The sequence below is a fragment of the Anthonomus grandis genome, chromosome 5, assembly GCF_022605725.1.
Source record: "Anthonomus grandis grandis chromosome 5, icAntGran1.3, whole genome shotgun sequence".
In the NCBI taxonomy this organism is placed as follows: Eukaryota; Metazoa; Arthropoda; class Insecta; order Coleoptera; family Curculionidae; genus Anthonomus; species Anthonomus grandis.
The window spans coordinates 24,868,108-24,894,623 of NC_065550.1; the positions used below are offsets into that span (position 1 = coordinate 24,868,108).

The 26,516-nt window shown below is 30.2% G+C and overlaps 1 protein-coding gene across 10 annotated transcripts in view; it reads right to left on the reverse strand.

Annotated features, from left to right (window-relative positions):
• The window catches only part of LOC126736849 (transcriptional enhancer factor TEF-1), a 166,326-nt gene that overhangs the window by 67,838 nt on the left and 71,972 nt on the right, over positions 1-26,516 (reverse strand). The window contains exon 1 of one of the 10 annotated variants that reach the window (XM_050441405.1): positions 7,060-7,306. The exons of 7 other annotated variants lie outside the window; for them this stretch is intronic. The gene's annotated coding sequence lies outside the window, so the exon portion shown is untranslated. Of the gene's footprint in view, positions 1-7,059; positions 7,307-26,516 lie in introns of those variants that run through there. 2 more of the 10 variants (XM_050441404.1, XM_050441411.1) reach the window with 2 other exon arrangements.

Here is a 26,516-nt window from a genome sequence, read left to right on the forward strand (position 1 = left end):
TTATGATATCACCTAGGAGTCTATCAGGTTCAACAGATCTATTTTCTTTTAGTTTTTTTATTGCATTTTTTATTTCTTGTGTGGAAAAGAGATTGTTACAGAAAAAAAAATTAAAGAGATTTTATTTGGATATATAGGGTGTATCTTTTATAAAAACCTTCCTAAATTATTGTGTAAACATATCTGCAATATTTGTCGTGCCAGCTACTGATATATCTTTATAGTAAACTTGAGCAGGTATAATGTCACATTAATTTTTTTGACTAAGAATGTATAAGCAAAAATAATTTGGGTCTGTGTAAAAACTTAATTCAACCCTTTACGAATATTCACTACATGCTCTTTTTATTTACTTTTTTATATTTTACCTGATTGTTTTGTAGTTATTATACCAAAATTGATTATTTGTTTTTTTAATTTATTAAAAAATATTTCTTCGTCTTTAATCGTTTTAACTATTTAACTTGAGTTGGTACTTGAACACATTCTGTAAGGATTTTATTTAGCATTTGGTAAAACTGACGTACAGGTTCATCGCACCTTACACTTATACAGACTCGCCTAATTATTCGCATTGAATAACATTTATATTTTATTGGCATTTCTGAAATTATATATGGTGATTTTTATTAGTTTGCATTCTACATGCTTATAACTGATATTAGCCTTAACTTCTCACTTAACCTTAATAGTAAGAGCAGGATGGTAGTAACGATCCACAGCAAGCGTTCAAATCATCACTGATTTTTACTATGGACCTCTGTAAATGATGGCTAACTAGAATTAACTCTCATAAAACGTTAAAAATATTAGGTACATTTTAGATTGATTGCATAGATGTTCCAATCTAGTAAGTCCTGTTGCAGCTCATTTGAAATATGAGCTGTTTCTAAATTAATGTTTAAAATACCATCGAATATCATTTTCACTTAGGATATCTATATTTAAATTCCTAGTTAATACAATATAACATATTGATCAAAATAAAACTAGAGCTGAAGATCTATTAAACGCTTCCCAAATTAGTTCAAGGAGATTTCTCTCGCTAGTGAATTCACAACATGTATGGAGAGTAATATAATTTTGTACTATTGGAGGGTGAAGTTATCCAGAGATAAATTTTGGGATCTGCTCTTGGCTATCTCTACTATTATGATTTTTACAATGTAGGTGTATGTAATTCTGATGGACCTTTTGAAAACTCTGCTCATGATGTCTGTACTTAGGGGCCATAGAATTGAAAAACTAAACATTTTCAGCTGCCCAAGCAAAAGGATCCAGGTATTACTGTGTCTTTCTTTTTAAAATAAAAAACCCACAATACATGCATTTAAAGATTCCTCAAATGATTTTATTAAAAATAGTCTACAAGAGCCATAATAGCATGTTGCGCATGCAATGCGCCAAACGTGCTTGCCCATTAAATAGTAATGAAACAAACTCCAAGTAATTATGAAATTGCCCATTATGAAACCTCTACTAGGTCGAGAATATAGATTAATTGAAAAAATTGCAAAGAATGGTTACAAAAGTTACTACAGAGACACTGAAAGGTTGAAAACTCTACAGCTGACTAACTGAAACCTTTAAGATACGCAAGCTCTACATGAGTAAAAAGGTTTGTAGCTCAAGCTGTTAGGCAAGGGAGACGACTGTGCGACTATAGGGACAATACTTTTTGCACGATTTGTTTCAATAGTCCTTTTCAGACTCAGTGACATAATTTCTTGATTTACAACATAACTTTTAGATGGCGCCAAAGGGGCTTATGCCGTAAAAAGTGCGAGAATGAATATTGACGCACTGATTATGCAATGAAAGTATTCCTTAATCAAAAACTATATCGGAATAGTATAATATAATAGATATCTTCTATTAAAGCCAGACTCAATTAGTGCGACTACGATGACATCCAAAAAAAATTATAAATAGAGCTGCAATACTTCAGAGATAAACTTTCTTATAAATTATGGAAACTCAAGATATACATATTTTACGTCAATACATATTTTGATTAAATACTTGTAGATTTAACCTTTGTTACGTTGTTCGTAGTGTTTTTGTTTGGATTATCCTGCCGACTTCTTCAGAGCGAGTCTGAAACTAGTTTCACAGTTTCACACTAATGCAGAAATATTTCATGACAAGCAGTTGCCTGTGGAAACCAACCAAAACGAAACATAGAATATCATTCATTATACTCAGTGCTTTATCGGATTCATTCACCTAAGTTTAAAGAATTAAAATTGAGTAAGATATTACCGAAAGTATTTATTTTACACGTTAAGATATAATACTGGTATTTTCAATAATTTTAGGATGACGTGGGTAAAAAACCCATAAAGCAAAAATATATTAAATCCAACATTCGCTATATTCACCATTTATTTACTCGTGACTTCGCAACAAAGTAATCAGGTGTCAAGTCAGGCAAATAAAGCATTATTTCCTTTAAAAAATAAACTTTCTCCATCAAAATCAGACGCTATCAGGCAGGCATCTAAAGTCTATTATTCAATAAACTAAGGGGGAGGAGGGTCCCTTTGAAATATCTCCAAATTTTCTAAAGTTTATATGTTGTTGTATGTGCGCCAAGTCGAGCGTATCATCGCCGCAACAAAGTGGAAAACCTTTGTGTAAGCAAAGAACGCGGAGCCTCTAATGTAAACGACTAGACATTCTCTTTAGAGGTGAAGCCCTCCAACTAAATTGCTTTGTAATTCTGGAAGAAACTTTCCCTGGGTGTATATACAATAATCTTTGACTGTCTGAAAACTTATTTTCGTTATGCTTATAGAGCCAAAGCCTAGGGGTGTGTCAAGTTTCAAAGGAAATTTGAAACATAGCGTCATTATTGTTTCTATAATACCAATATATAAAGTGTCTAATTTTAAATGGAGAATATGCAGATATCTGTTTCACTTTTCGAGAAAAAGAAAACAACCACTTTAATAGTTCCTTCTGCATGTGGGAAACTCGAGACATTTCGTCTATAATTATTTCTAATGAAGAACTACCTATTTTAAAGTCTTCATGTATAGCATCGGCAAATAAATTAAGAAAACTAAGTTAATATCATTTAAGTAAACTTCAAAAGGCAAATGACCTAACACAATATCTTGCGACACTTGATAATTAATTTGCCTTTAATGCCATACAACAAAATGATTATTGTCAATACAAATGTACTACGTGCCCAAAGTAAGCTAAGCTGTAATGCTGATTCATAAGAATGTGTTCTAAAACAGGTACTTAACCTAAAACCAAGGATATTAAAATAAAAGTAATTAACAAACCTACATAAAACTACTAATAAAAAAGCAATTTCAATGATATCAATTACGTTTGGTTTTCTTGCCTAACGGGTTGAGTTTAGTTAAAGCTTTTTATGAACTAAAATTCAGATATTTTTATGTAATTAAGTTTAGTACATACAAATAAACAACTTTTTTAATGTATTTAGCCCGCAGAAGTGAGTTTGTAGTCGTTTTATTGTTAAAACAGCATGTTTCCTCCATGTATTTATAACTTGTAAAATGTTGAAAATTAATTGCTTGTTTGCAATAGAGAGTAAGAGTGGATATTTTTTTAGTATTTGATGATAAAAACAGTTTTCCAAATATGTTTATTTATTTTTATTTTATTTTAGAGATCTGTAAGCTAGCATTTCTTTAAATCATAAGGAACTATTAAATGTCACTAATAAATTTATAAGAAAATAAATAAATAGAATTAGAGCCACCGAAACATGAAAAAACAAAAAGGTTCTATTTCAAAAATGTTTGAAAGCATTTAATAAAATTTTAACAAAAGTAAATTAACCATCATCAGCTTTAATTTTTGAAATATAGCTCTGGATTGTTTGTTCATATTTTTTACTTTGGGTGCTCGCTAAACTAAGCCAGTTTCTATTAAAAAAAAAACAGTTAAAATACTAATCTACCCATCTATATCTAACATATTATTTTGTACAGCCAAAAAACTTCATCTTAAACTGTATTTTGTAAGTGTACTAAAAAAAACGCAAGAAAATAGCATTTAATTTAAAATTAAATTTTGCACTGCAAAATATAGGGTCTTAATTTCTTAATATAAAATAGGCCGAGATAATTAGGAAATAAAAGTTTAATTTGTCCATGTTAAAAAACGTAGAAATACTTGAGGCAAAAATGACATGTTTTACAGAGATGGGTAAATCCTTAAATTATGTTTTTTTTTATATAAACATGTTTTAAAAAATGTAATATGATGTTTATGCCAGTCAAATATAACAAAAAATAAAATAAACAATCCAGAGGAATATTAAAAAAAATTGATGACGATTTTCAAAAACTTTTCAAAAGTTTAACTGAAAAACGAATATACCTAACCCCCAGGATAAACAATTTATCATAAATTTTCGTTTTTTTCTTTTGGTTATTTCCCAATGTATCGATAATTTATATCCCAAATCGACATTTATCTGGGATGAAAATGCAATGCACCAAGATATTTTGACTTTCACAATTTCTAAAACTTCTGTTTAGTAAACCACACAAAACCGACAATGTTTTCTACTCAATAACTTTTCGCACTTAATGTAAATAGTGTTGAATTAATTTATTCTCCACAAAGTTTTTTTTAATTAAAGATAATCACATGTTTTAAAATTAATTTAATCTTTACCCGTATGACTCTCCTCATAAAAATTATATATTTTAAAAAATTTCGTTACTTCTTAAGTGTCACATATCACCATTTCTTATTTTCAATTTTGCATGTTATGTTTATTTATAATGAAACATCAATGAACGTAAAGTTATTGAAACTTTGGCGCCCAACGCATTACCAAATTCCTTTAAAGAGAATTTTTTTTTTCAATTACTTTTAGTTGTCGAAAATGTATACCATACAAGTAATTTTAGAATTAATTTTTGAAATGGGATATCCTATATATTTTTTATATAGCGGCAATCATAATCCAAATTATCCAAAACTTGATACCATTATGGTTATCACATAAATCAATATTTCTGAAAGGGTCAGATATTGGTAAAGTAGTAAAATCTACTTTTCGAACTTGCATTGTATTTTAAATTAGCACGACGGAGATACTTCTCAACAAGTAAGACAACTATTCTACAGGGTCATATACCACAGGTATATGAAGTCTGGTCATACCTGAAACGCATTAGATCTTTCTGCATCTTGACAGTAATTGGAAAGTAAATGCTCACAAGGATCTATTTTTTTCCAGTGTTGCTCTAATTATAATATAAGTCAAAGAACTTATCCTAAATGGAGACTATGAGTCAATCTTCGCCAAGATTAAAGTTTCAAAAACTGAAAACCACATGCACAAACAAGACCATAACCAGCTTACCTCGAGCAGAAGAGGAGGAACTTTGCTATGAGATGAGAAGCACTCTGAACCAACTGGTAAGGAGGACACCACCACAAACGAATATCTCCAGACAGGAACAGTCTGAACTCAATGATCTAAAAAATGGCACCAACATCAAGATCCTGCCAGCGGACAAGACCAACGCAACAATTGTAATGGATGCAGGAAACTGTAACAACAAGGTTGACAAAGTTCTGAATAAAAGTGAATACAAACGACTACTAACTAAATATCCCGCACCAACAGTACAGGGAAAAATTCACAGGGCTCTTGAAAAGTATTCTACTTATATATCTGATCCATTATGAACAAAACTCACTCGACACCATAGCAAACCACCACATTTCTACGGGGTTCCTAAATTAAAGAAAGAAGGAATGCCTTTGCGACCTATCACAAGCAACCAGGGATTTGCTAACATCGGAACATGCTAATGCAAGGGAACACGGATTCTCTTAAGAAACTCAGCTCATTTAGTCGATACTAACGTTAGACCTACCACTAGGCTTTGATGTTGAGAGTCTTTATACAAATGTGCTCATCGAAGAATTACTTCATCAAGGGAAGACTTAGACAACACGTAACACTTGCAAAATGCACTGGACTCCACTGAAGAAAGTGATGGACCTTTTGGAGGTTTGTCTTCGTAACTCCGGTCAATGGATTCCTCGTTATCTCCAGTGGTATCCAATCTATACATGGAGTACGATATAATTTGAGGAGCACGATATGGCAGCTCAATCCAAACCCAAGGTGTGACTTCAATATGTCGGTGACATATTTATTATTTCGGACAAAACGAAACAGAGCTAGTAAACTTTCTGGAGTATAATAATAACATTAGGCCAAGTATCAAGTTCACAATGGAATTAGAAACTCAGTCAGCACGGTTCTTCTTAGATATTTTTGTAAAGAACAACAACGGACACCTAAAGACACTCTATCGCAAATCAACACACACAATACCTACAGAATACAACTCCAATCCTGGCTCAACAAAGGTGGGAATCACTAAAAACCTGTTTAGGAGCCACAATAGAAGGAACAAAAATAGATTTTACTATGGTTTTTTTCAAAAATGATAAAATATACAAGGAAAATATAAAAACCGCCTAAAATTACTTTATTGATAGCTGGAAAACTAGTAATCAAAATAGTTTCTGCATATATCCTTATAATATTTTTTTCTCCAGAAAATGATCAACTTAGTAATTTCACCAAAATTTAGTTTCTCAGATAACAATACACACTTTTTTAAATAAGGACCCGAGACTAAAGTCTAGTTTCATATTTAGAGATGTGTATTCCTTTAAAAATTATACAATATGATTTAAGTATTTAATCAAGGCTTTGCAAAAAAAGAGCTATCACCAGGATTCTTTCCCAAGTATGGATCTGGTTTTTATGTGGAATAATATATTTTTGTTTTCTTTTTTGTTTAATAACCTTTGAATTATGTAACACCCGACTTTGCAGCGCCAATAAGGCAGAAGTAAAACTAAAATATTTGCATCTGCGTTTCTTCAAATGTAAATATGCTTTTGAAATGTGCAAAATGCTCCAAAAGAAATATAAATTTCATATGAGAATAGTGCTTGAAATGACCAAATAAAACTCTTTATCAGTAAAAAAACAATTTTAAACAACGTAGTACCTCAATGTAATACAATACCTACATAAAAAACCAGGCGATAAAACTTAAAATCTGACATCCACCAACAAATCAATTCCCATTTTTATTGCAAAAACGTAAATCCAAAATGCACGCGAGATTTTCTATAATAAAACTATTACTCCACCGCACTTCACGTCATTCACAACGATCACTCGGGAAAATTACTACCGCGCACGTAAAGGAAGTGTTCGGGTTTTTTTTTCAATTGTATGTACAGGTTGTAAAGACCACCTCGACTAGACCAAAACCGTTTGGTACTGGTCGTAAACGTACGAAATCACTACACCTCTGGTACTTGGGCGCAGGTAGCTTGGGTCGTTAGGAAGTCAAATTGGCTAGACGGAGTCAGTTAATTATTAAAAGATGATTCAGGCAGGCGGGGTTGCCACTAGTACCACACTCGTTTAGAAACTGCACAACAAGTTTTGAATTGAACGTTTGGTAATTTAAAGCTTCAACATTTTGGCGCCCAACGCAGAATCGATGTTGTTCCATGTTTTGATAAATTTAATACCGTCAGAATATTATGTTCCTTGCTGCTAAAGTTTCTTGTTTTATTTCCTTATTTTGCGGTTTTATAGAGATTCCACTCAGGTTGCTAATAAAACTTTAATACATATATTTGTTTCCTTGCGATCAATTAAGAAATTGAAACTCTAAACGATCTAGTTCTATGGTTGGAACCTTTGGTGTGACACTCAAATTAGCAGACAGTTTTACCACTAACCTCTTTATTTTTCTCTCGAGACGTGTTTCGCTAACGATGTTAGCATCTTCGGGAAAAGATTAAAACTGTTTTGCTAACATCGTTAGCGAAACACGTGTGTGGTAGTACGCAGTGGTAAAACAATTTCGTAATCGAAACTATCTGTTTAATTTGACAATCTTTTAGGTTTACTTAATATGCTAGACTTTTAATAAAAATTAAGAAAAGAATTAGGTTTTTAGGCATGTTAAAAAAACAGGTTTGATGCTTCGTTTTTTAATAACAATGGCAACAATTAAGACTTAAGGCAGTTTCAATATTGTCCTGAAGATCATTAACGAAATGCGTGTCAAGATTTTTGGTGAAGCAGTCATTTGTTTGAAACCTACACCAAATATTTCAATTTCTTTTGAGTATTTGGAATTTATAATTATATTATTACAATAGTTGAATTAAAAATTTATAATTATTGTATGAATTTGTGGAGTTCTAGTTGAATTTTGAGTTTTTTCAAAAATTAAGTTTACGGTGAGATTAGTACAATATGATTGTTGTGGAACTTAGGACCACCACTTGGTTATCGTGTTGTAAAATTTAATTTTTAATTTTAAAAAGGACGTAAAAGTAAGATAAAAAATTAAAACATTTTTAGTGGACAATAGAACAACAACTTAAATATTTATAATACAGACACTGAAAATATGTTTTAATTAATTATTAGTAAATTAATTTATCTGTGCAATAAAATTAAAAAAAAAAAACTAATTTAGGAGCTCTTATTTAAACGAAAAACAATTTTAGCCTTTTCCCAAAATACTTTAATTACAAATTTTTAGTTATCTCAAGATAATTATCGTTAGCGAAACACGTGTCAAAAAGTAAATAAAGTGTTCCAGTGAAGTGGTAATACCTGTTTTAATTGACATCTACATTAAAGGTTTCAGTACTCCAGGATTCTTCTCATTTTACATTAAAGGTATAATTATTTTACATTAGATGCATGAAACCGTAAAAAATACATTTGCAGTGGTGGTTTAACCTTGAAACTGGAAGAGGTTACCTTAAGATAGGTTCAAATTTTATTTTCAATTATTATGAAAAATCAAAAAAAAAACCTTCAAATTGTCTTTCAAATGTTTTGGTCGAGTTACCAGAGAAGTTTTTTTAACACCTCGCACTATAACACAGGGCTGATCAGTAACTGCTCTTCCTTAGTTAAAAATACTAAAACATGGAGTAATACACATTTTGCATTAGATATTGTGGTTAAACTTAATGCGATGTCGATCAGTAGATTCTAAAGTTACATATTAAATTATTGTTTAAGAAAATAGTAGCATTGCATTGACAATAATTGAAGAATATCTAGAACGATCCAGTATAAGAAGAAGTAATATTAAATATCCATCAAACCTAGTAGCATCTGGAGACCAAATTATTGCTGATAAAATCAATATTAAATTACCCATTACAAATTCCATAGTAAATACCATGGAACTTATTTATAATACAAGGGAAGAAAATTTATTAGATTCAATGAAGCTTATGAATACAACATTCAAAAGTGGCAAACTGTAAGGATTGGACACTGTCTAACTCAGTATATTGTAAAGTGATATCACCAGCTCAGGATTTTTCTCGAGAATAATAAAGAATGATGATGAGCCTAATCGAGAACAGTTGGTATGTGTTCATGAGAATTAAGTGACTAATAAAACTGTGTTGTAATTGATAATGAATAAGAGCTATACTATCGAGCTATGCTTAAGTTTATGTTTTTTACGACAAGCAATGAAAAGTACACCATTTATTCTTTTAATTATTTTTATTATTTCTATTTTCATTTTCTTCTGTATCTCCCTTATTCTTCTCAGTTTGTTTCTTTTTTTATTAATTGACTTTTTCTTATTCTTTCATCTATTATCTATTTAATCGTCTTCACATTTTTAGCACTATTATTGTCACATGATCAACTCTATCATATTTTTATCTCCAATATTCTGTACGGAATCTATTTTGGTAAAGAAGGTCTCCATCCAACTAATAATATTCAGACTATTCCTCAGATGAACAGGGAGGGTTCATACCAGGTAAAAGTACACGGAAGCAGCTACTCAATACCCGACAGATTGAAAAAGCGAGGGAATACCACTTAAAATCATATTTGTGCTTCGTGGACTATACGAAAGCGTTCGACTCTTTGAACTGGTCACTTCTGTGGAGAGTGATGGGTGAAATGGGTATTCACAAGTATCTGATATTTTTAATTAAGAGGCTCTACCTGCACAATAATGCCAAGAGTAAAACAGGATAAACAATGTCCGGAGCTTTAAAGATAGAGGCCGCCTTTACAACATATATAGCGAATACATCATGAGACAGGTCCTTGATGACTGAGGAGGTGGAATGTCAATTGAAGGAAGAAAAATTAGTAACCTGAGTAATGCGGACGATACCTTGATTATTGCAGCAAACAAAGAACAAACTGATGAACTATAGTAGAGAATAGGGTTTAAAAATCAACAAAATAAAAACCAAAGTAATGATCATGGATCGATCCAATGACCCATCTAATATCAGAAATGTAGCGAGATATGATGTGATGGACAAGTTATTATACCTGGGATCGTTGATAACCAAAGATGGAGGATCAGAGGATAAAAAGAAGATTCAGGAAGAGAAAAATAAAATCATTACAAAAACAGTGAAGGGTATACTGGTCAATTCCTTGATTTTCTCAATTGCTGTTTACTCCTGAAAGATAGCAGTAAAGAAAACAGATCAAAAAAAATTGAAGCCTTCGAATTATGGGTGTATATACGAATCCTTACACAGACCAAAGCTTTTGTTCTACAAGAACTAAAAAGCAAAAAGCGTCAACTAAACCAAAGAATCTAGACGATGGTCTCCAATGAAATTAAAAGAAATGACGGGTCACTGAATGCACGATACATTTAGCACAAGATAGAAACGCACGGAAACACATACCTACCGGAAAAGAGTGTCTTTTTTGCAGATATTTCTAGGAATTAGCCTCGAAAAAATCCAGAATTATGATTACCAAAAGCACCAATTTAGCAACAAAAAGTTAATGCTAAATTCAAAAATCTCATCCATTCTTCTCTAAGAGACCAACAATTTTTAATTTGTTTTTCGTCAATTACTGCTAAATTGCCCATTTTCATTTTCCATAAAAATATGCAATAAAATACATAAAAAAGTGGCTCTAGGTAACACGCAAAATAAAATTAATTTCTGGGTAATTTTTGAGACGCCTCCCGGTTCGGTGTGAGCGTTACAGCAACGAAGCGGGACAAGGGAGGAAAAAAAGCGGTGATTTACTGGAAGGGTGGCTTGTAATAAATGTCGTGCAAGTTTTAGGACTTGATCAGTTGTGAAAGAATTTAGATTTAAGGGTTTAATAAGTGTGCCTGAACACTTCACGGCTTTTTCGATCTAGACAAATGTCCTTAGCGCGCGCGCGCATTATTATGCCCGGGGAAACTTTTTCGCAATCTGATTATACCGAAGATCCTTTGAGGTTCGAGGAAGATTTAGCTTTTCTAATTTTTAAATTACTGTCGGATTAAAGCATAAAAGTGACTATGTATTTCCATTTTCTTCTAAAATACTTGTATTGGGGCGTTTATCTATGATTTCATCGCTTTCTTCAATTATATTTTGTTCATATTTTTATCTTCTAATTCGATTCAAAAAGTTAATTAAAATATACTATATCTCTATATAGATTTTTTTATAAAAAAATTGCAGCTCGCCAATATTTACCTGCAAAATTAAATTGGCAAGCAATAAATTCTCTAAATACCTAGAATGCTCTTTTCATCAATTTTATATATAGGTTTAATTGCAATTTAAAATCGTATAACTAAAAATTATTTCCAGGGCTTTAAATAACTGCGTTAATTGCAATTCCGCAACGAGGGATGTTTTTTTAATAGATTTGTTAAGGGAAAATAATGATTTATTTACTTGCTTTAAGTGCAATTTTTTACATTTTTAGCAAGAATAATAGACGGTGATATACTTTTATTTATCTTATATATTTCATTTTAAAATTTAGGCAATAATCATGTAATTAGTAATAGGGAGCTTAGTAAATTCTATTTTAATTTTATATTGATATTTTAGTAATCGTATGGCTTTGTCAGTGACTTTTGTTTGAAGTTATTTCCCCCTTTTTGTTAATTTCAATTTTTATATCGGTGATGTCTGGAAAAAAAAGATATTTTTAGTATTCTTACTTATAAGTTTTTTGTTGCACTTTCTATGGCTAATTTTTGGTATTTTTCGTTACTTTTTGGTCAATTTTTATCATTTTTAAAGTATTGTTGGTGTATTTAAAATGAGTTTTGGTAAATTCGGGTATTTTTTCCCAAAAAAGGAATTTATACCTATATAATATTTATATTTTTAATTACATACCTTCGGGGTGCCTGAAATTAACGTCTGCACTAGCGTACACTTCTTTATTCTTCAAAATTCTAGGACCGTTAATTAGCAAATTTGACGAATTTCTTCTTCTGATTAACGTAGTAGAGATACAGAAAAATAATTAAACGCCACACTTTTAAGTTATTACACAATTACAAAATAATCTTTTTTTAGATAAGACACTTTGTATGTCCCAATAGATAGCATATCATTTTCTATATCAAAAAAGTTATACGCATATTTCGGAAGACTTAAACCTCAAAAATGACCGTTAAGTTTCGAGTGAAATGCGTTTTTTTAATAATTTCAGGAGTTGATTTATTATTTAAAGCAAAAATATAAAAACAAACCATTGTAATTCGTAAAAAAAACAGGTTGGATGAAATAATTAACTGAGTATTTTTATGCACGAATATAATTTATTTGAATATTTCCCGAATTAATTGAGAACTCAAATCAAGCAAATTTAAATATTAAACCGAAAATATTAACAGAATAGAATGGTTAAAAATGACATCTTCTGGTCTGAAAACTTTCGTTGACAGTGACTTTTTGTCTGCCGTCACTAAAGAATATGACGTAAATAATATATGCTTTTGATAATTTTCCATTAATGCAAACCAACTACCGCTGTAATTCCTTGATAAATGCCTTCTTATGGGATTTTTTACATATGAGGGAAAAAATTATCTCCAGTTGAAAATAATGAATATTTATTTCTCTAGATTAAGTTTGCATTGAAATGTTACAAATTGAATTAATATTAGAATTTTATGGCCACGAATAGTGTATTTTTTTTATAATTTTTAAAGTAAAACTTGGCATAGCAGGTAGTAAAGAATAGTAATAAACTTTGTAACCGTAAAAATGATTTATGGACAAGGCAATTTCTCCTATTAGAATTTTTTTTAATGAATACAGCACAGTTTCCCAATGGATCACATATCGGATCATTTATCGAATGTTCTTTAAAAACCTGAATCAACGTTTAGAACTTTCAGAAATTATGTAAATTTTAATCTTGATTTGGGGTCATAAAACCTGGGTCTCATAATGAACTGCTTCTGATGTAGATACTAACTGTTGGTCCAAACGTTATACTGCAAAGTGAAAAATCGATATTTAAGCAAGGGTCTTCTTAGTACTAACATAAAATTAAGATTGTGTGATTGTGGCTTATTCTCTCCACTATAATGCCTGTGTTCGTTTTTCTTTCTGAAAGTTTAATTATGTCAGATCATATTTATATTCTGAGATGGTTAAGGGATCAGATGTTCATATTCGCCTAGATTCGCTCTAGATTTGTCTATCGAATAAGTAAAGACAGAACTGGTCTATTCTAAAAATCGTTTTTTATAAATCATACCAAAAATAATTATTTCTTGTTTAATATACTTTTTGTTATTATTTTTTAGTTTTTACTTTTTTTAAAATACTTTATATTTGCTTAAAACACTTATTATTTTTTGGAACTATTCATATATTCTGGTATAGATGGGGTGGTTACATGGAGAAACGATTAAATCAAACGATGCCACCCATTTCTTATTTGTTTCCTACACTGTTTTTTATATAAAATTAAGACATATTATTATTATTATTATTTGTATTATTATTGAAAGAGAGCTGAATAGAGGACTAAGATTTACAGAGCTGCGTTGTAACAGCCGATCAAATGCGTATTTAAAAAATGAGAAAAAAAAGCGTTCCACAAGGGTACCTACAGTACTTTGACCACCTTTTTTTACCACTATGTAGCAAATATGTGTAATTACATTAAATTTTGTAAAATTAAACGGTTTGCAGATGATCCTCAACTTATATGCCTGTATATCTAAAGAAGGGCTCGGATGTTGTGGCAAAATTTGCTTTTGCTGAAAATCCCAATTTAGACCTAAATACCTTAAAGTCAGAAATTCTTATAATTAAAAAACATAAAAAATTAAGAACAGAATTATTTTGTATCTCTATTAATAACAACGGAATTCCAGTACTTTTAGAAAATAAAAAACTTAGGTATAGATAAAAACTGAATGTTTAGACATACATAATCTCTATCGTCAATTATCTCTCTCTACTAGTTAAGGCATTAAAGAATGTTCTAGATCTCATAAAGTTTTCGTGGCGGCTACTGGTACCTCAAAGAGAGTTTGTAGAAGACTGTTTTCTCAATATTTAACAGTAAGTTTTATTCAGTTTTAGTTTGGTAGTCTTTGAGATATTAAATTTTTTAGACAGGCATTCATTTATTCCCATGCATTTTACAACTAATTTCTTTCAGTTTGGTTCGGCAATTCTTGAGATATTAAATTTTTAAGACACACAACTTCTATTGCCAATTATCAGGCTCTACTAGTCAATGCATTGAAAAAAGTTCTGTATCTCACAAAGTTTTCCTGGCGGCTACTTGTATCTCAAATAGAGTTTGTAGAAGACAGTTTTGACAGTAGAGGCTACGCATGATTTTTTTGTACAATTCTCAATGTACAACTTTAGATAGCAGGTAGTAAAAAATCCTAATAAAACATGTGTGCATGAAAAATTTTATACTAAAAACGACTTTGTCTGGTCAGACGGTACGCACCTCAATACAAATATTGCTCTTGTCAAAATTTGTATATCAGTTCAGGAAATTCTTGGTGAGCTCCAAGAATATCCTAAAACGTCTTAAGTAAATTATTAAAATTGTGAGAGGAAAGATAATTGTGAGTGAAAAATGTTCATTGCTTGAAACTTGATGTTACGTAGCCTCACACTTAAGTCGTTTTTTGTACAATTTTTAAAAATTAATAAAGGGTAAGAGATGTTGATAAAATTTTATACAATTTAAAATATGTACTAAAATCGCTCTTGTGAACGCCCACCACAAAGCAAATCTTCCAATTTTTACAGATTTCCATTTAAATTAAGGACATTTTTAATGATGCTTAGCAATAATTCCTCCACACTGTCTTCGTTTAAATAGAAATAACTTGATTCATATTGACAAAATTGATAACAAAATATAAAAAAACTCGCTTCTTATTCTTATTGTTTTAAAATTATACCATCATTAATTTTCCTAATTTTAATATAAAATCAAATTAATTTAAAGCTTACTTGACAGAGAAAAACTTTATTTATAAAAATACTTTAAAAGAAAATCCTTGCAATGCCTCGTATTCTTCTTTTGTATTTTTATACTGCATTTTCATAAACAACTGATTATATCTGCAAATAACGATTATATCTACATACTCCGGCTCGTAGGACCATATTATTATTAAGAGGGGAAGAATAGCCGCTTTGCACTTTTTGCCAATGTTTGGAATAAAAAAACTGATTTTAGAGGGATCACTGTTTTTCTTCTTATCCTTTAGCAGATCTAAGGGTCTGTTTAATCGAAATATATATGGAAATTCTCTATTTCCTTTCTATAGAAATTCCATTTATATCTCTCTACCTTTTGGGTGGCCTCCCATTGGTCGTAGAGAGTAGAATATATACCGACGTCATTGTTTTTTTATTTTAAAATTAGGTAAAAAAAAGTGAAATTTCTTGAAAAAAGATCAATTACAGATAGATAGAGATTAGATACTGATTTTTGAAAAAAAAATCCTTGACGTCCTATAACCGAGATTAAAGTTAGCACCGCTAGTAAAGGCTGAGAAATTGAGAAATGTATTTGTTTGTAAAATTATTCAACTAATATAAAATAATGCCGACCCAGTTCAAAAGACCATATTAGCTTTTCTTTCTAAAATTCATTGAAAAAATAAATTAAAAAGATCAAAATTTCATTTCATTTCATCATCTTTTTTAAAATAAGATGATGTTTAAAAGCAATAACTACAGTCCTAGTAAAGCTAATAAAACTGACAACCTGAAAGTAATTTAAAAAAATACAGTTTTTTTGTGACATGTTATTTGTCAAAAACTCGGTCCGAAAAGTATAAAAGTTCAAAATTATTCATCATTATTATTTTTAATACCTGTATCTAATCCAATGCACTTTAAAACTTAATTAAATCCATATTACCTTTACATAATTACCATGATTTCATTATATACCATTCTTTTAATAATACATTAACTTACAATTATTAATAATAATTGTTGCCTAACTATTAGCGGCAATTTTCACTTTTAGGAAACGCCATAGCATTGCAGACGCCCGTGCTTTTTAGAATGTAGTAATAATTAGTTTATGCTTCGCGAAATTATCGTTATTCATACAATTTTCGAACTTCTGGTTATATTTAGTTTTTCGGGAAAACAAGAAGATGTGGGACAACTATATATAAACAGTCAGTTTTCTAATGTGTATTTATACTTTATGTAATTTACGAAAGGATATTATATACAAGTTGTCATATAAGAAGAAATACGAGGAATATTCATATCAAAGAGATGTTAAACATGGATTTACGAAGATCTCGAATTAGATTAGTAGGATATTAAGGCTCGAATGATCATATTAATACGTTTATAGATTACTTTCTAATTTAAAGGTCTATATAAACAAATGATAGGAAATTAAATTTATTCTGTTACGTTTTCTCCTTTTATAATTATTTTCCTGGTTTTTGAACTTGAAACTTATAATAAGAAAAGTAAGTGGAGCCTGAGAAATGCAATTTATAATATAACACTTAAAATCAACCCGAAGTGTTTCTTGGTTTAAGGACCCAAAATTCAAAAGAAAATTATGTTTTATTTATCGTTGTAATTTGTACAGAATTTGAAGCCAGGATGACTGGGAGTACCATATTTATTGGATTCACCAAGAATTGATAGATTTATAAATTATTTATTATTTTAAAGTTCAATATGAAAAACGTGAGTAGAGAAATAATTTATTGTCTTACGATTTGTTGCCAATAATGGCTCAAAGGAGCAGGCTATACAAACTTACTAGTTTTATTACCTTTCAATGTGAAAACTGAAAATTGATTAAGTACATTAATAGTTCCGGTCTCTCATGAAACAATCCGAAATATGTTCAGATTATAATCCGATTTGAAGGACTATATTGATGAGTTTTTCGATTATATAGAAAAAATTAAGTGGAGGCTGCGTAATTTATTTATTGTGTAACGATATCTTGTTAATCCAGCTCGAAGGACCATGATGTATCAATAGTATTCTTTTATTGTTTTTCGTTTTTAATTTAAGAGGAAAAATGGAAATTTTCATTAAAAAATATCAGTTATTAAGTATAAATCAGTCAGACACTCATTCAAAGACGCAGAAGGACATTTGATTTATTAAATCTGAATATGAAACCAGTCCGACTCGAAGAACGATATTAATGGATTTATCGATTGTTTCTTATTTTACACATTTATAGAACGAAAAATGGATCCTAAGAAATGCATTTTATAGTATAACGCTTTAAAATCAATTCGACTTAATAGACCATATTAGTTTTAATAATTTATAAACATGTTTCTTGGTTTGAGAAAATTAATTAAAAAATTAATGGAGGTTAAATTTATTGCTGCAATTTGTACAGAATTTGAAGCCAGACGACTCAGAGGACCATATTTATTGGATTCAATTAGAATTGATATATTTATAGATTATTTCCTGTTTTAAAGTTCAATATGAAAAACCAGCCTTGCCAGTAATGGCTCAAAGGACCACGCTATAGAAACTTTTATTAATTTTTTATATGAAATCTGAAAATTGATTACGCCATATTTACCGTCTCTTGTGGAACAATCTGAAATATGCTTAGATTCTAATCCAATTTGAAGGACTGATTGATGAATTTTTCGATTATATAGAAAAAATTAGGTGGAGGCTGCATAATTTATTCATTGTGTAACGATTCGACTCGAACTACAACTTAACATCAGTAGACACTAAAGACACAGAAAAATTTAATTTATCAGAAACTAAAGACTTAAAAAACTAAAAAAATTAGGCTACGAAATGTAATTTATTATAAAACGATTTGGTGTCAATCCGGCTCGAAGAACCACAATGTATTTCGTAGTATACGAACCCACTTGTTTCTTCTTTTTTAATCGAATGAGTCAAAACAGAAATTTTCATTAAACGTCATCTTGTTTTGTCCAGTTTCCTCTTTAAGATCAGTAGACATTTGACTTAGTACATCAGAATATGATGCCAGTCTAACTCGAAAAACGATATTGATGGATTTATTGATTCTTTCCTATTTTAAAAATTAATTACAAAAGCAGGATAATTCAAAAGTAATTTATTATGGCTCGAAGGACCATGTTGTATTTAATAATTTATAAACTCATCGTTTTTGTTTTATTTCTTAATTTTTAAAGTAAAAATTTTGATTTAAAAAGGGAAACTATTCATTAATTTAAGCATATTGATTTTCAGATGTTTTCAGATAATTATTTTTTTTATTTTACCACATCATATTCAAGTTATCAAGTGTAGTTTGACAATTCAAAATTTTGTTCTTTGAATAGTATTTACGTAATTTTAAGAACGCTTAGATAACTCCTTTTTATTTTGAATTTACTGATTTAATTAAGATAAAGACAATTCAATTCAAAAAAGAAGAAAATCAAATTAAAAGATTAGAAAAAAGGTAAAAAATTAATATTAGTGATTAATAGTTATGAACTAATTAATTCTTAAATATTAAGAGCTAAAGGATTTAGAACATGATTTTCACTTAAAACTAAATACGTTCACCTGAAGCTTCACTTACATACTTTAGAGAAATGGGGTGTTCGAAATAAAAAAATAAAAAGGTCTTTTAGTAATTAGAATAAAATCCATATTTAGACTCTTATGTAGAGAGTATTCCATTGGAATATTTAAAACCGCAATAGCACTTATTTATAACCATTCTTTCCACCTTACATAATATAGATTAAAAATTTAGCATTTAGCATTTTTATAATTTTTTATTTTCTTACAGACACTATACCAGATTTAACAAGTTTTTTAATTACTTTTGCAAGAATGCAACACACTTGCATATCGAACAATTATTTCAGGTCATTATTTTGACCACCCTGCATCTCCAAAATAATTCAAAATGACGTTCTTGCTTTCACCAATGACCACGCCTTTAATAATAAACAATATAAAACACCTTGTATATAATAAAAAAATAATGATCTGTTAGGCAACAAGAATTAATTGTGGAGGTTGTAAAACAGCAAAATTGCGGCGTGCCTAGAACAATGAGCGAAAATCGCGATGTGCAATTACGATATACATACATACAGCTAATTGCGCCGTACGTTGTACAGAATAAATGCAATAGAACTACTACTACTGCTACCGTTTCGTAGACGTAGAGGTAAATTTAATTGACCGTCGTCGGTCGTCACTTCCTAGGAAACTGGCGCTGGCGCTGGGCCGTTTCGGTTCTGCGATATTAAACTTTGTTTGTAAAGCATTTATTACTCAAACAGCATCACACGTTTTATGTACAAGTTTATGTTTGTACGTATATTGTTATAAAATGTACGTACTTTTGGATACTTACGAAGCATGTAAGAAATATACATTTTGACAAAATAACATTTATAACTAAAATAACAGTCACAGATCAGGGTGGTTCTTAGAAACGCCTATAATATGGATTATAGGAAAACTATAAAAAAATTTCCGGTTAAGTCAAATAAACTCAAAACATGCTTTATTATCATAAAGTACAAAATATTTGCGAACAAAGCTTCCTACTAGATAAAACATTTATCACTTAAAGAGTTACTAAATAATGGCACAGTACTCAAAGTTATCACCAAAAACAAAATTAAAAATTGACAAGAAGAAAACGACAAACCATGATCAAAAGCTTGCACACATGGTGTAAGCTATAAAATGCTTCAGTTTTAAGGAGTAATTCAACAGATCTTTTGAAGCAAATCAAAGACATGGTTAAAATTCTTAATACTTCAATAAATGACAGAGTTCCTAGTCAATTCACTCATTGGAATATTGAGGTTTTGTCTGGTAATATGTAAAAAAAAGTAGTTCCGAGATAATTGCAAATAAAGATTTGGCGGAAATTAACTTTGGGTCATATGTAACACAAGGATATGCGAGATATTAAATTAGGGAATATTTTAAAGACATATCGTAGTATTGCATCAAGTAAAGGCATTCTTTGCGATACCAAATATGCAGTTATCTCAAATCGCTTTTCTGTTAGATGCCCTAGTGTTACTCTGAGGCGACGTTATGTGGAATACATTTTTCCTTTAAAATACATTATATTTTCGTGCAATAAAATATGATCCCACCAGTAGTTCCTCAAACAACAGTATAGATAAACTTTCTTATTTTCTGAGCTATATATTCTACGTCTTTTTTTCAATCTAATTTATTCCAGAAATACAGAAAGCAAATATTTAATTTAGGACCACTTTCACATTGAGAGTCAATTTAGGATATTTTTCTGTTAGGTTGAAAGGGATATATTTTGTTTTCCTTAAGTCAAGAAAGCTATGGCCCAGCTTGTCTCTGATTTTTTTCAATGCCTCCTCAATCTTAGCAATAGTATTCGTGAAGCAAAAGATTCAGTTTACGTTAATAATAGAAAGCTTTTAAAGCATTAAACAATAAATCCTACATCTCATTTATATCCCATATTCATTTTATTTAAATCCACTGATGCAACAATTTATTTAGTTGGAAATTAAATTGAAAACCCTCATCGAGAAAAGTATTTTTAATGAATTATTGCTGCCTTTTTATACAATTTATTTAAAAAAGAATTTTTAATTAAAAATTGAATAAGTAAACTATATTGAGCGCAGAACAACAGACTAAACATTTAATTAAATTAACTGGTAATTTCCATGGATAAATTTTAGGTAAAAAGGTATTTACGCCGGGAATATTTACCTGGAAAATGAAATTGGCAAGGCATAATTTAGATACCCCAGGCGCGCTCTTTTCGCTTTTCCTTTATAAAATGAAAATTAAAATTAATTATGTTTTCTGTAGTGCTTCATCTCGTAAATGTTAAAAGTATTTTAAATAGTTTCAATTATCGTGGACATATCCATTATATTCTATAGATAGAAATCGTAATTTAATTTTAATAAGCGGACTTCATAATTATTGGGCCGATCGGAAAAGGTGTTAAAGTCAATCCGCTTTAAATCAAGCCAATTTCCGACAGCCCGAGGGCTTTGAAAGATTAACGACACAGAAGTCGATATTATTATCGATACTACCTTAAAATAATTCTTATCGGTTTCATACGATTTACCGCAATCTTGTAAATTTATATTCATAACTAATTGTAACTGTAGTATATTAGGAGTTAGCCAAGGTAATGGGCCTAGTTTATACGAATAGGCGTTTGGTTTTGGAAAAGAAATTGTTTAAAAGTATTTGAAATCAGGACAGGTGAAACAGGGTCAGTATGAATGGGAAATAAAATATAGTGACATGATCTTAGAATGATAAAGTTAAACATTGAATTGAAAAAAAATATTTCAAGCTCCCACTAATATTTCTTATCTGTTATTTTTACTATAACGTCCTTGTTTGAAGGTCAATATGACAAATCTTTTTGAACGAAAATATTTCGATTTCTTACCAATCCTGCTCAAAGGACCAATTTGTATTAAAAAATATATAAAGTGACTCTGTTTTCTTTTAATTAAAGGTTACATAGATCACTTTTTCATTCAATCTTTTGATCTTCTGTATCTTTGACAGTCTTGTTTTACAATTTAAAATAAAGGCGGCTCGAAGGACCAAATAGAATTAAATAAAATGGGCAAAGCAACAATTAATTAAAAAATTCTTTTCTAAGGTATGGGAATTTTACAAATTTGGTATCAATGGATTTAAAGAAATTGAACCTAGAATTGAGAACAAAAAAAAATCAAGTACGAACGAAATTTAAAAATCTCGCAATAAAGCATGTCGGCACGTAAAAGTTAAAAAGGGCCTTTGCCAGAGAATAGAAACTGTGTAACGGTGTATGTATATAGAAGAAAAGGACTTTTCGATTTAATCCGGCTCGGCGGCCGTTTATAATGCTAATCACGGGTAGGTAAAATAAAACCGCCGGTGGAATGGATTGCTCCGTAATTGCCAAGAAATATTTACGAAATGCGATTTGCGTGCCGAACGGCCATTTTGCTTTTCCGAGCTCGGTTCTTGGCGTAAAACCGATTGAATTTCTATAAGACTTATGTTGCTTTAACTCAGAACGCGAGGAGATTGGCGGAAAACAAGATCTGGATAAGGTTTTCCTAAAAATATTTATTTTCACAGTAGCGGAACGTAATTTGTTTTATAGGAGAACCAAAATGATCTAACATTTTACTAGCAAATGAGTAAAAGTTTCCTTTGGACCGCGCTTTAATTTTACACACTCGTTTTCTTTAGAAAGAACAATAGAATTTAGGGTGATTCTTTGTCATTAATTGATGGTATATTAATTTTAAAAATTTCTATGAATTATTGGGAATATGCCTAAGAGTCAAATGGCATCTGTTCAGTAATGATTCATAAATGAGTGAATTTGTTGCATAGAAAAAAAATATTATTTGTCAAAATTTGACAGTTTTAATAACTACTTACATTCCCTATTTTTAAGAAAACACTTCAAAAATCCGTCAAGCAATATCGAAAATCAATAGTGTAGAATTTTGTGTTTTATCATCAAGTATTTTACTAATTTGATAATTTCCAAATCACTTTAAAACAACAGAAAATTATGATAGGATACATTTGTTGATGTCATAAAATGTAAACTTATATATATAGTAGTAATCTGCTTTATTGCAGACAACTCTGAAATCGAGTTGTTTTATAACCTTAGTTAGTTTTGACAACTAGCTAATTGGTAGTTACGTCACTATATAAATAAAAATTAACTTTGTGTTCTTAAAATGAATCAAAAATTACCTAGTTAGATTTGTTTTCAAAAAACAACATTTCTATTTGTAACTTGAAATTTCTCCCTTATGAGTTTGACTATCTTGATCTCTATCATCAACTAACCCTAAATTTGGATGGCAAAATTTCAACTAAGAATCTCTTTTCTCACAAAATCTAGCTAAATGTTTGCACATATTTGGACCTGGCGTATAAAAACAAGTTATAACCATTACCTTATTCACATTCAAAGAGTACCTAGACTGGAATTAGTGACTTTTAACTCTGTTAAGTTGGAGTTTTAAAACTTTGTATAATATTGCAATAATAATAATAATAATAATAATAATAATAATAATAATAATAATAATAATAATAATAATAATAATAATAATAATAATAATAATAATAATAATAATAGTAATAATATTAATAATAATAAAAGATGTAGAAAATGCCTGCGCGTACCGGAGACAATTCAACATATAACATCAGGATGCACATCTCTATCAGCTGCCGAATATCTGCACCGACATAACTGTGTGGCAAAAATTATTCATCAAGAACTGGCAAAACTTGCCCCTATTACCAGTACAAACCAGAAACTGTACTTGAAAATGACGACTTTCGCCTCTACTGGGACAGAACTGGTTTGACCGATAGGACGCTGACTTCAAACAGACCAGATATAATCTTCTAATTGACATAGTAGTGCCAAATACCAATATGTCCTAGAAACGACACACACTAAACTTACTAAATACGCAGATCTAGCTCACGAGATAAAACAACAGTGGAGGCAAGATAATATACTCCCTCTAGTTATTTCATCCACTGGAATTGCCCCTTTAACACTTTCCAAAAACCTTAACGCATTGGGTCTTTCCTCCTGGACGATTGTCAATATACAGAAATCTGTTATACTGAATAAATGGAACATTGTTCGAAAGTGCCTAAATCTACCATAGCAAATTTCATCTTGCCTTCAGGCCGATGAAATTGACAACATCGCTATCAGCGAGCTAAAACAGAAAAATAGTAATAATAATAATAATAATATTAATAATCAAAAATATTTCATTTCTGAAAGGCAAAATATGATATTAACTTGGAATAAATTAAAACTGTAAACTCCTGAAAGGCATAAAAATGCACGTCCAATGCCTAGAGTATACAAAAATAAGTTTAAATCCTTACATAAGGACAATATAAAAAATAAAAATTAAGTCAAATACGTGGGCAGACAAAGACAAAAGAACTTATTCCAAAAACCTGGAAAACACTTTGTTAAATTATCGCAAGGAAATATATCACATTAAAATATTAATTTAAATTCGTCAAACGTATAAAAAAAATAACGTCGAATGCCTGGAAGATACAAACAATTACAACAAATCCTTTAAAAATATTTAAAAAAAAATAAGAATTAAGTCAAGTGCCAGGAAGACATCAGAAATGATTCCAAAAACCTGACAAACCCAAACAACTATTTACATACTAATTCACTGTTACTAATCTTATCAAAGATCTTTAAGTCACTTATAGAATTCCACAACTTTAAAATCAACAGTCGGGCGGTTTGGTTTTAGAAGCCAAAAATATCGTTAGCAAGTATGCCTCATCCTTTGACCTGACCAAGGCATTTGACTGTGTACCATATGAAATTTTATTAACTAAGCTATCGTACTACAACTTCCACCCGGATAGCATTTCCTTTGTCAGGTAGGTCATACCTATATGACCGACTTTAATATGTCTCCTAAAATGCTTGAATATGAAAATGATTTGCCATATTTCACAGATGATGCCAATGATCAAAAGCCAATCCTGCTTCTAAAAGAATAATGACCAGTATGGAGAAAATGGAAATTAAAATGAAGCAATGGTTTGTAGCCAATAAATTAAGCTTAAATGGCGCCAAAACTCAACATCTGAACTTTTCAGTTCGAAAAACTCATTAGATCAGGTACATGATGAATTTGGGTATAGTTTTTGACTCTGGACTCACCTGGGAAAGACACATAATTCAACTGGCTCCTATTTATAGATAAACCTATCCAGAACTTATCTACGGAAATTTTGCTGTTGGCTTATCATAGAGATAAAAACCTTTAGTTTACAACGCAGATGCATAAGGGCAATGACAAGTTTAGCTTACCGGGACTGTTGTCGACATTGTTACATTCATCTTGCAATGTCTGACTTTTATTAAAAGAAACCTACCTTCTAATCAAACTTACAGTAATATGTATCAATATTCTACTTGTAAAAATCTATTCTTGTTGAGAGCCGAAATACCCATGCAATAACAAGCGAAAGAACGACAATGCTTCGTCGATTTTCCACTTATGCTGGCCACTTAAAAAGGAAATGCAATATGCCACGTCTCTGCTAGTCTATGTATAATTTGGGTCGAATTCTATTGACTAGTGAAACACTGTTGTTGATAGTTTCTTTCCAACTCGTAACATAGATTTGTTATTTTAAGTCATTGCATTGATTTCTGCACCCAAGATCTGAGTTAGCCAGAGGTGTATGCTCTAAAAATGAAGTAAAGTTATATGAATATCCATGGATATGAAAATAGAAGAAGTTTCTATAAGAGACTTTTACTACTGGAATATTTGTCTATTTCTTGTCTGGCTAATAAAGAGACTGCTTATGAAAGTTTTATTTTAAAAATGAATCTATATTCAATTGTCGCCCCTTCCCTCACTCCATTAATTTTTTCCATTGGTTGAAGCATTCAATGCTATAAGTCACCTTTTGCAAGATCAATCACTAGTAATCATTTTATGTATCTCGGCCATTAAAAAAACCATTTATACTATTAGAAAAAATGCACACGATAGAGAATTATCACCATAGGCGCCTTTCGACAACTTATTCACTCAGTCGAAGGTTTTTTTAATTAACGAGAAATTTCACAGAGAAACGTCACACATTGAACGAGAAGAAAATAACTCCTTCGTTTCCAACCTTAATAGAAAAAGTACTACTACAGCGATAAAAACGTGTTTTCGTACTGAAATATCCAACGCTTGTCCAAATCTAGGATGAATCGTATGATAATATCCGATAAATTCCTCGAAATCACTGAAAATTTCATGTAATCATTTAAAATCAAACAAAGAGTACCAATTGTTTTAATTAAATTACTTGATATTTGAAATACTAAATAAGCAATTTGGTTTATTATCATCATTAAAACAATGGTGATGCATAACTTAATTGGATGTGTTGCCAAATTTTCAAGAAATATTAGATTTTAATTTTAACCTGGAAAATAATTAATAAATAAGTAAAAGGTTCTAATCTGTTTAGTAAGATAAAAAAAGTTTGTTTTTAATTGTTTTTACCATTGATTAAGGGTTTTTTGTATTAAACTGCCCTTAAGATTATCCAAATAAAGATATATGTAATTTTATTTACTCTTATTATAAATGATCAGTATTGAAAATTTTTAGGAACCA